At 47.7% G+C, this 12,000-nt stretch overlaps 1 long non-coding RNA gene across 1 annotated transcript in view; it reads right to left on the bottom strand.

Annotated features, from left to right (window-relative positions):
- Nucleotides 1-11,278, bottom strand: part of LOC121858446 — a 58,725-nt gene extending 47,447 nt beyond the window's left edge. The window contains exon 1 of the long non-coding RNA XR_006087435.1: nt 11,134-11,278. This is a non-coding gene — a long non-coding RNA (uncharacterized LOC121858446). The remainder of the gene's footprint in view (nt 1-11,133) is intronic.
- Nucleotides 11,279-12,000: the final 722 nt, after the last annotated feature.

Raw genomic sequence — 12,000 nt, 5'->3', positions numbered from 1 at the left:
TCAGGATAGCACCACAGTGATGGCACTACAGGATGGCACTATAAGATGGCACCTGCAGGAGTGGCACTACAGGATGGCACTCACAGGATGCACTCATAAGATGGCACTCACAGGATGGCACTCACAGGATGGTACTCAAGGTGATGGCACTCTACAGGATGGCACTACAGGATGGTACTCACAGGATGGCACTCACAGGATGGCACCTTTACAGGATGGGGCACTCACAGATGGCACTACAGGATGGCACTACAGGATGGCACTACAGGATGGCACAGGATGGCACTACAGGATGGCACTCATAAGATGTGTAGCACTCACAGGAGCAACAGCAGGATGGCACTCACAGGATGGCACTATAAGATGGCACTCACAGGATGGCAACACAGGATGGCACTCACAGGATGGCACTCACAGGATGGCACTCACAGGATGGCACTTCACAGGATGGCACTCATAAGATGGCATCACAGGATGGCACTCACAGGATGGCACTCATAGATGGCACTCACAGGATGGCACTCACAGGATGGCACTTCACAGGATGGCACTCACAGGATGGAAATTTCACAGGATGGCACTCACAGGATGGCACTTCACAGGATGGCACTCCTACAAGATGGCACTCTAAGCAGGATGGCACTCTACAAGATGGCACTTTTTACAGGATGGCACTCACAGGATGGCACTCACAGATGCACTCTGTGATGGCACTTACAGGATGGCATCACAGGATGGCAATGCAAGATGGCACTTCAGGATGGTACTTCACAGGATGGCACTTCACAGGATGGCACTTCAAGATGGCACTTCACAGGATGCACTCTTACAGATGGTACTACAGATGGTACTACAGGATGGCACTCTCACAGGGATGGGTACTCACAGGGGATAGTACTATAAGATGTGGCACTACAGGGATGGTACTCTGCTGGTGATGGCACTCTACAGGATGGCACTCAGGATGGTACTTCACAGGATGGTACTCACAGATGGCACTTCACAGGACGGCACTACAGATGGCACTCACAGGATGGCACTCACAGGATGGCACTCAGGACAGTACTCACAGGATGGTACTCACAGATGTGGCACCTACAGGATGGCACTCACAGGATGGGTACTCTACAGGATGGCACTCACAGGATGGCACTCTCACAGGACGGCACTCTCACAGGATGGCACTGTGATGCAGCACTTCACAGGATGGCACTACAGGATGGCACTCTCACAGGATGGCACTCACAGGATGGCACTCACAAGATGGCACTCTTACAGGATGGCACTCATAAGATGGCACCTACAGTGATGGCACTCACAGGATGGCACTTCCACAGATGCACTTCACAGGATGGCACCTTACAGATGGCACCACAGGATGGCACTTCACAGGATGGCACTACAGGATGGCACTCAGCAAGATGGCACTCACAGGATGGCACCCTTACAAGATGGCACTCAGGATGGCACCTACAGGATGGCACTCACAGGATGGCACTCACAGGATGGCACTCACAGGATGGCACTCACAGGATGGCAGCACTACAGGATGGCACCTACAGGATGGCACTATAAGATGGCACTCACAGGATGGTACCAAGGTATTTGGCACTCTCACAGGATGGTACTCACAGGATGGCACTCACAGGATGGCACTCACAGGATGCACTCACAGGATGGCACTCACAGGATGGCACTTCACAGGATGGCACTTCACAGAAGGCACTCACAGGATGGCACTAAGAGATGGCACCTAAGCAGGATGGCACTCACAGGATGGCACTTCACAGGATGGCACTTCTACAGGATGGGTACTCACAGGATGGCACTCTGCAGGATGGTACTCACAGGATGGCACTACAGGATGGCACTCAGGCATGGCACTCACAGGATGGCACTCTGGGCAGGATGGCACTCTCACAGGATGGCACTCCAGGATGGTACTACAGGATGGCACTCACAGGATGTACTACAGGATGGCACTATAAAGAGCACTACAGGATGGGCACTCTACAGGATGCACTCACAGGATGGCACTCTGGCAGATGGGCACTCAGGATGGCACTCAGTAAGATGGCACTCAAAGCAGGATGGCACTCACAGATGGCACCTTACAAGATGGCACTCACAGGATGGCACTCTGCAGATGGTACTCACAGGATGGCACTCATAAGATGGCACTCAGGATGGCACTCACAGGGGATGGCACTCTCACAGGATGGCACTCTCACAGGATGGCACTCACAGGATGGCACTCATAAGATGCAGCACTCACAGGATGGCACTCTACAGGATGCAGTACTCACAGGATGGTACTCACAGGATGGCACTCACAGGATGGGTACTCTGGCAAGATGGCACTCACAGGATAGTACCTCACAGGATGGCACTCACAGGATGGCACTCACAGGATGGCACTCACAGGATGGCACTACAGGATGGCACTCACAGATGGCACTCATAAGATGGCACTCTCACAGGATGGGTACTCACAGGATGGCACTCACAGAATGGCACTCTGGGATGGCACTCACAGAGATGGCACTCTCAGGATGGCACTCACAGGATGGCACTCACGGATGGCACTCACAGATGGCACTCACAGGATGGCACTCACAGGATGGCACTCACAGGATGGCACTCACAGGATGGCACTCAGGGATGGCACTCACAGGATGGCACTCACAGGATGGCACTCACGGATGGCACTCCAGGATGGCACTCACAGGATGGCACTCACAGGATGGCACTCACAGGATGGCACTCAAGATGGCACTCTGGGATGGCACTCTGAAGATGGCACTCACAGGATGGCACTCACAGGATGGCACTCACGGATGGCACTCACAGGATGGCTCATAAGATGGCACTCACGGATGGCACTCTGGGATGGCACTCACAGGATGGCACTCTGGATGGCACCACAGGATGGCACTCACAGGATGGCACTCACAGGATGGCACTCACAGGATGGCACTCACAGGATGGCACTCACAGGATGGCACTCACAGGATGGCACTCACAGGATGGCACTCACAGGATGGCACTCACAGGATGGCACTCTAGGATGGCACTCACAGGATGCACTGTAAGATGGCACTCACAGGATGGCACTCGCAAGATGGCACTCACAGGATGGCACTCACAGGATGGCACTCGACAGGATGGCACTCACAGGATGGCACTCTGGGATGGCACTCACAGATGGCACCCGGGATGGCACTCAGGATGGCACTCACAGGATGGCACTCACAGGATGGCACTCACAGGATGGCACTCACAGGATGGCACTCTAGGATGGCACTCACAGGATGGCACTCCAGGATGGCACTGCAGGATGGCACTCACAGGATGGCACTCACAGGATGGCACTCACAGGATGGCACTCACAAGATGGCACTCACAGGATGGCACTCACAGGATGGCACTACAGGATGGCACTCACAGGATGGCACTCACAGGATGGCACTACAGGATGGCACTCACAGGATGGCACTCACAGGATGGCACTCACAGGATGGCACTACAGGATGCACAGATGGCACAGGATGGCACTCAGGATGGCACTCACAGGATGGCACTTACAAGATGGCACTCACAGATGGCACTCACAGGATGGCACTCACAGATGGCACTCAAGGATGGCACTCACAGGATGGCACTGTTGTGTTCATGACCTGACGAACAGATGGTGATAACTCTCCCATCTTGCACGTAAACAATGGCGGCTCCTCGATAAGACCATTAACTACGGGGAACAATGTTGATGAATGTGTCCGTTCCACCTCTGTCGATTCTACCACTTCTTATTACCTTAGTGTGTTGTGGTGCGGTGTGGTGTGGTGTGTTGTGGTGTGTTGTGGTGTGGTGTGGTGTGTTGTGGTGTGTTGTGGTGTGGTGTGGTGTGTTGTGGTGCGGTGTGGTGTGTTGTGGTGTGGTGGGATTGTGTGGCTTTATCAACAACTTCCTGCGTCTTGTAGTGTTCTTATGGTGTAATTTTAACCATAATATTTATTAATATTTAGAAGGTTAATCTCAAGGTGAAGTTAGGGTGACTATTCTGCAGGTGATTCCCAAAGTTTACCTGTTGCACTAATTAGGATTGGTTCCCATTAGGATTAGGGGCCCAATGGTCTCGTAAGCTTATTAGGATTAGGAATCGTTTGACCAATCACCTCTTTAGGACTGGGAGTCGTTTGACCAATCACCTTTGTATGAACCACAAGACTCGGAACCACTACTGTCACTCCTCCTCTCACTCTTTGACCAAGTGTGTGTGTGTGTGTGTGTGTGTGTGTGTGTGTCATCTACCCTCTCCCCTCTAATGTTAAGAAGCGTGCACACCAGATTATAGCGGTGATAGGAAGCGTGCACACCAGATTATAGCGGTGATAGGAAGCGTGCACTTGAGAAACTTGTCGATGGTTAGGGAACATCTTCTGACTCGCGGGAAAATACCGGAGTCGTCTGCTCACAGTGTCTCAGCCAGTCGTGGTCTCCCGTCACCTAATCATTACTGTCGCATTACCTGTGAGACCTCTTACCTGGGAGCCTCTCTTGGGCGGCTGTACAGGAGTGATTGTCTCTCTTTACTCTCTCTTACTCTCTCTTACTCTCTCTTTATTATCTCTCTCTTACTCTCTCTTTATTATCTCTCTCTCTCTCTCTCTCAGGTCATCATTATCTATTTATGTGGAGAAGTCGTCCAAATATTCCCAAGTCTCACACACAGACTTAAGAAAATCCTCCTTTATATAATGTATATGACTTTAACACCAACTCAAATATAATAATAACTAACTCAAACTATAATAATAACTGTAACTAGACTCAATATTCACTAAAGTATTGAATAAATTGATATTAGATAATTTAATAATGCAGCAAAGGAATAAAATATCGGCTAAATATAAGTGGTTAATGGCATCAGTATCTCGTCAGCACAGGTTTTTATTTAGTGTTGATCGTCTGTCATGGTCGACTCATCTCTTGCAGCACCTCGTTAGTACTTTAATATTAATGTTGAAATTATTTACCGATCTGTAGTTGGCTGTTGGTTTAGTTGATATCCACTGTCCAAATCTGAATGTCTTGTGTTGCGTATATGATAGCTGTTAGGAGTTGTTTATGTATCACTGTCTGTCTGTGTTTGCGTGTGTAATGTTATTCGTATGTAATTTAGAAGTAGAAGAGAGAGAGAGAGAGAGAGAGATTTTCCTCTTCTCCCCCCCCCCCTCCTCCTTAATCACACAAGCTTCCAGACAGTGCTTGCGTGTAGAGCGTATTGAGACTGTCCTGGACATTATTTCATTCAACAACAGACGTCGACCCTAACCTGAGACACGATCTATTCCTTGACCAGAAGAAGATTATTACCCCAAACCCACACTGAGGTCAAGCCAAGATGGAGGAGTAGTTTAACCCAAATTACATCTAGCACTGGTTGATGATTACTGACATCCAGGGTGGTAATAGTGCCAGTGGGGGACAGTGCCAGGAGGGTCATTATAAAGATGGTAGTCGTTGTGTGTGATGCATTAGTGCCTTGTGTCTGTAATAGTCGTGTGTGTTTTATAAAGGTGTTTCTCTTTGTGTGCGTCTTGTTAGTAATCCACAGTCGGTATTGTGTATTAGGGATGGTGACGTTATTGTTGTGCGTGTGTGTCAGTCTCAGTGTTGTGTTGTCACTGTAATTTCTTACCACCCTGGGCACTACCACAAGGATATAGCTGTCTTCATCACTGTCACCACCACGATGTACTATATAGCTGTCTTCATCACTGTCACCACCACGATGTACTATATAGCTGTCTTCATCACTGTCACCACTATATAGCTGTCTTCATCACTGTCACCACTATATAGCTGTCTTCATCACTGTCACCACTATATAGCTGTCTTCATCACTGGTACCGTTATTATTACCTGGTATTGTCCTCATAAAGCTGTCATCACCACTACATCAGCTCACCACACGCCACCATGAGAGAGAAAATACGTCATAAATCTCATCACTTTGACATTACAACAAAGAGGAATTAAAGTATTCTCAAATTGTCACTTTCTCATCATTTTCTCACCTTTTCTCACTCCATGAAAGCGTTAGGTTTATCGTACTAACAGTGAATCTCTCTATCTCTCTCTCCGTTACCCCCGTGGGAAAATTGTGGTGAGCGTGGGAGAGTGTAGAGCGTTGCTTACATATACACCAGGCTCGGTCAGGTGAACTACTAACACAACGACCCTCATGACCAACATGTTACTAATAGTGGGGAATAAAGTTTGAGATTTTTTGTCTTACATTTCATAATAGTGTGAGTACAATGACCACAATGATACCAGTACTCTTCCTGTGTTTTCAGGGACCGGGAGAGAAGTACTGAGCCTGAGTTATACCACAGGAGTGTTTGGGTACAGAGCAGGTGTGTCATGGCGGAAGGTTATTTACGTGTTTCCTGTTATTTATATTTCAGAAAGTTCTTTTATCATATTTCGTAATCTATATATATGCTTACACATGTAATACAAGGTACAATATGGTGCACCACTATCACACACACAGTTACACATATGGTGCACCACCACACGCAAGATACACGTCACACATATGGTGCACCTTCAGGAGCCATCTGGTACTACTCCGGGCTTTCTACGACCATGAACTTGCACTGTACATCACTTGTTTACGTTCTGGTGCGGCGGTCAGTACCGTAGCCGTGTGACTATTGCGGTTACTAGTGTCATGGAAATATGGTTTGGTGTCATGTGTTGTTGATACCACTGAATATTGCTGACCAGCCAAGGTGATGTACAGTATGGCCACTAGTGTGTGTCAGGAGGTTACCGAGTTGAATCACCTAACTGTTTACCATTGTTTGTATACCGGTACTCTATGTATATATAAACTGAGCCAATGTGAACTTTTATTACTAATTACCTGTCTTATTACCTGTCTTACCTAACTATCTATCAACTATATAATTGGGTAGGGTGGTAGGGTGACGCCACAGAGGGTTGACAATTATAGTAGAGGCGGGCGTAGGGTGAAGGAACCTAGTGATGCGATGAATAGTGTGTGCATGGGTGGCGCTCGTGTACTCAGCCGTGGGTCTCTCTCTCTCAGCCTGTGACCTCAGCCGTGACCCTGACCCCACCCTCCCCCCTCCACCCGGTAGGTGTTGGTGGTCCTTATAGCGCTGCTCCCCCTTCCTCCCCATCCCCCCTTCCTCCCCATCCCCCTTCCTCCCTCCCATTCCCCCTCTCTCCCTCCTCCTGTTGTCTCCATGGCTTCAGTAAGGTTTTTGCCGGGTATCAGGGTGTTATACAGGTGTTGTGTGGGGGGGGGGGTCTTCTTTTAAAGCTTCTGTGGTGGTAGTGGTGATAGTGGTGGTGGAGGTGAGAGTGGTGATGGAGGTGATAGTGGTGATGGAGGTGATAGTGGTGATGGTGCAGCGACTGTTGTGTTGTTCGGGTTAAGAAGATGATTGTTAGAATACGATGACTTTTTTACCCTGTGGTTACCGTATCATCGTACAAAGGGTGTGGGGGGGGGGGAGGGGGGTGTCGACAGCTGCGGGTGGTTGTTGCGGATCACTAGAGGAGGTACAGAGAGGCTGGCTGGCTGGCGTCTGTTGCTCTCTCATTGGTTAATTATCCTTAACGACCCCTACACCGTTTCCTCCAGCCACCTCCTGTGTCACACTATCTGCACCAGCCATGACACCTGCACCAGCCATGACACCTGCACCACACATGACACCTGCACCACACATGACACCTGCACCACACATGACACCTGCTCCAGCCATGACACCAGTACGAGCCACGACACCTGCACCACACATGACACCTGCTCCAGCCATGACACCTGCACCAGTCATGACACCTGCACCAGCCATGACACCTGCACCAGCCATGACACCTGCACCACACATGACACCTGCACCACACATGACACCTGCACCACACATGACACCTGCTCCAGCCATGACACCAGTACGAGCCACGACACCTGCACCAGCCCTGATGTTAGGTATGAGTATCCTGGTCGCCGTATTACTGTGGCTTGGTTATAATGTACAGTAATAAACATTGTACGGCTTGGTTATAATGTACAGTAATAAACATTGTGTGGTTATAATGTACAGTAATAAACATTGTGGCTTAGTTATAATGTACAGTAATAAACTTTGTGGCTTGGTTATATTACTGTCATAAACATTGTGGCTTGGATTTATAATGTACAGTAATAACATTTGTGAAAACCCATTGGATTTATAATGTACAGTAATAAACATTGTAGCTTGGATTTATAATGTACAGTAATAAACATTGTGACAGGCAATTTTAAAGATACCCCCACGTCCTTCAGGGTGTTTCAACTCAACAACTCTTGGTGCCAACATTCTCCAAACTAAACCAATTATATTTATTTTTCCCACATACAAGAAATACATTTTAATATAGATTAGTTAATATCCTACGTTAAAAATCGTTTATATAATAGTCTAGGCTGGGATTGAACCCGGGTCTCCAACACGAGAGGCCAAGTGAAGGAGGATTAAACAAAAGACTTCACGGGTTCATACAAAGGAGTGTTAGTTACAAGACTAGCGAGGTCATCCTAAAACTGTATCTTGCGCTTGTGAGACCACACCTGGATTACACAGTTCAGTTCTGGTCACCGTATTACAGAATGGATATAGAATCCTTGGAAAGAATTCAGAGGAGAATGACAAGACTAATCCCGGGCATTAGGAACCTTGAGTATAGAGACAGGTTAAAGCATCTTAATTTGCACTCCTTTGAGAGACTTAGAGCGAGGGGCGATAGAGGTGTATAAGTGGAAGTCAGGGCTAAACAAAGGGGACATTACAAAGGTACTCAAACTATCCAACCAGGAGCGAACTCGTAACAATGGTTTTAAGTTGGACAAATTTAGATTTAGGCGTGAAATAGGTAAACACTGGTTTGGAAACAGAGTAGTGGATGAATGGAACAAGTTACCAAATATCATCATTAACTCGAATACGCTGAATAGCTTCAAACATAGGTTGGATGCTTATATGAGCAATAGGGGTTGGGTGTAAACGGGACTGCCTAGTATGGGCCAATAGGCCCGCTGCAGTTTCCTCCATTCTTATGTTCTTATTGCGTCTGAATCCTTTCTCTCTGGGTTCGATCCCATCTTGGGCTACAAACAGTGCATCTATATATTAATAAGCACTCATCAGGCCAGGTAAGGACTCATGACCACTGTATGTACCCCCCCCCCCCACACACACACAATGCCGTGAACATATTTACATTGTTTATTTACATTGTTTTATAGCAGTTGATCTATATGTGTGTAAGTAAACAAAATCACACACACACACACACGCACATCATAAGAGTCGTGTTTATTCTCAACATGAAGAAGAAGAAATGGAATACGAAGTCGACGACAGAACTGAGAGAGAGAGAGAGAGAGAGAGAGAGAGAGAGAGAGAGAGGATCAGAGATTAATAGGGAAGGTGTGTCAGTTACCACAGCAGATGGTCGATTATGGGGCTGCCACCATTACGTACAGGTGGTGTTAATGGTGGAGGCTTCCTTGGTGATGGTGATGCCTTTGGGTGGTGATAGTGCCAAGGGAGAGGAACCATTATTAAGACATCGTACTCAGGGGGTTAAGACGTACTCAGGGGGTTAAGACGTACTCGGGGGGTTAAGACGTACTCAGGGGGTTAAGACATCGTACTCGGGGGGTTAAGACGTACTCAGGGGGTTAAGACGTACTCAGGGGGTTAAGACGTACTCAGGGGGTTAAGACATCATACTCGGGGGGTTAAGACGTACTCAGGGGGTTAAGACGTACTCAGGGGTTAGGAGCATTACTCAGGGGGTTAAGACTCAGGGGTTAAGACGTACTCAGGGGGGTTAAGACATCGTACTCGGGGGTTAAGACGTACTCGGGGGTTAAGACGTACTCAGGGGGTTAAGACGTACTCAGGGGGTTAAGACGTACTCGGGGGGTTAAGACGTACTCAGGGGGTTAAGACATCGTACTCGGGGGGTTAAGACGTACTCAGGGGGTTAAGACGTACTCAGGGGGTTAAGACGTACTCAGGGGGTTAAGACATCATACTCAGTGAATTAATTAGATTATCGGTCGCGGGGAAACAACAATGATGGTCCCGGAAAATAGTTAAAAAATATAGTTTAACACAAACATTGAAGCTTCGATAAGACGACACATGTGAATCACCAGTGGTTCAGAGACACAGTCAGTCAGTCCTTCGTCAAACACATCCAGGTACCAGATGGATTTTATAAACATTCCAAGTCCAATCGTGTAAGACGCCTGCACAAACGTTTACCTTCAGAAATAAATAAAATAAGAACACGTAGCGATGATGATTGATGATAATAATGATGATGATGATGATGATGATGATGATGATGGTGGTGGCTTTTAAACTCTCTTACTGTGTTTCAAGAGCCGAATCAGATCTCAACTGTTACATGTTAACCAAATCCCAGGTTGAGGCTCCACAGGTTGATAGCTACACCTGGTGGCTATTTTATCACCTGATGATTAATTAAACACCCCATCGCTACCTTGGGGACTGGGATTAGGTTAGGTTAGCGTTAGGGTAGTTAATCTTAAGTTAAGGGGGACTAATCTTCAGGTGACTCTCTCTCTCTCTCTCTTCTGGTCGTCTCTACCCCACGAGTTGCTTCATTTTCCTCAGCCAATCTTGATAGTATATTCTATAGTGGCAGTATACAGTATGTTATAGTGGCAATATATGTCGCATACTCCTCTCTTATATCACCCTCTTAGACCGTCATACCACCACCCTCTTAGATGTAGTATGTTAATTTAATTCAGGTATATTTCCGTATATTTCGGGAGCTTGTTATACCACATTCTGGAGACGACGCATTATTTCTCTTTCAACTCGCGCTAACAGTAAGATAAATGCAGCTCTAACAGTCTCCTTACACGAACATACAATAGGTCAAGCGCCACCAGGACCCACTAACCTCACCTTAACTTAACCTTAACTTAACCTAACCTACACCACCATGCATGACAGCCAGCAACCTGTTGATCACTCCTGCTGTACGTGACATAATATACTTTACCTTGGCTGTTCCTCTTCGTCTCCTCTCTCAGTCCATGACCGAGTGTGTTGTAAAAACCGGCAAGATGTTTATATTGTGGTGGTGAGGTGAAGGTTTGGTGGCGTTGTGTTGTACAGGTGTTGTGGTTTTGTGTTGTGCAGTTGTTATGGTGGTGTTGTGTGGTGCAGGTGTGATGGTGATGTGTGGTGCAGGTGATGGTGTTTTGTTGTGCAGGTGTTCTGGGGTTGTGTTGAGCAGGTGTTATGGTGGTGGTGTTGTGGTGGTGCGGCGTTGTGGTGATGTGCGTGTGTTGTGGTGGTGTTGTGTAGTGCAGGTGTTGTGGTGTTACACTGTGCAGGTGTTATGGTGGTGGTGTGTGGTGCAGGAGTTATGGTGGGGCAAGTGTTTTGGTGATGTTGTGTGGTGCAGGTGTTATGGTGTTGTAGTGTGGTGCAGGTGTTGTGTTGTGCAGGTGTTGTGTGGTGCAGGTGTTGTGGTACTGTTGTGTGGTGCAGGTGTTGTGGTGGTTTTGTGTGGTGCAGGTGTTGTGTTGTGCAGGTGTTGTGTGTGTGGTGCAGGTGTTGTGGTGCAGGTGTTGTGGTGGTTTTGTGTGTGTGTGCAGGTGTTATGGTGGTTTTGTGTGCAGGTGTCGTGTTGTGCAGGTGTTGTGGTGCAGGTGTCGTGTTGTGCAGGTGTTGTGGGTGGTTTTGTGTGGTGCAGGTGTTGTGGTGGTTTTGTGTGGTGCAGGTGTTATGTGGTGGTGGTGGTAGTCGGTGCTTGTATTACTGTGGTCTGGTAAGCAATGTTGTGATGATGGTGTGTGTGTGTGTGTGTGTGTGTGTGTGTGTGTGTGTGTGATGGTGGTAGTGGCCGGTTATAGGGGTATTA

This window comes from Homarus americanus, unplaced genomic scaffold (assembly GCF_018991925.1).
Source record: "Homarus americanus isolate GMGI-L3 unplaced genomic scaffold, GMGI_Hamer_2.0 scaffold57980, whole genome shotgun sequence".
In the NCBI taxonomy this organism is placed as follows: Eukaryota; Metazoa; Arthropoda; class Malacostraca; order Decapoda; family Nephropidae; genus Homarus; species Homarus americanus.
This window is presented reverse-complemented; position numbering and strand designations above follow the sequence as displayed.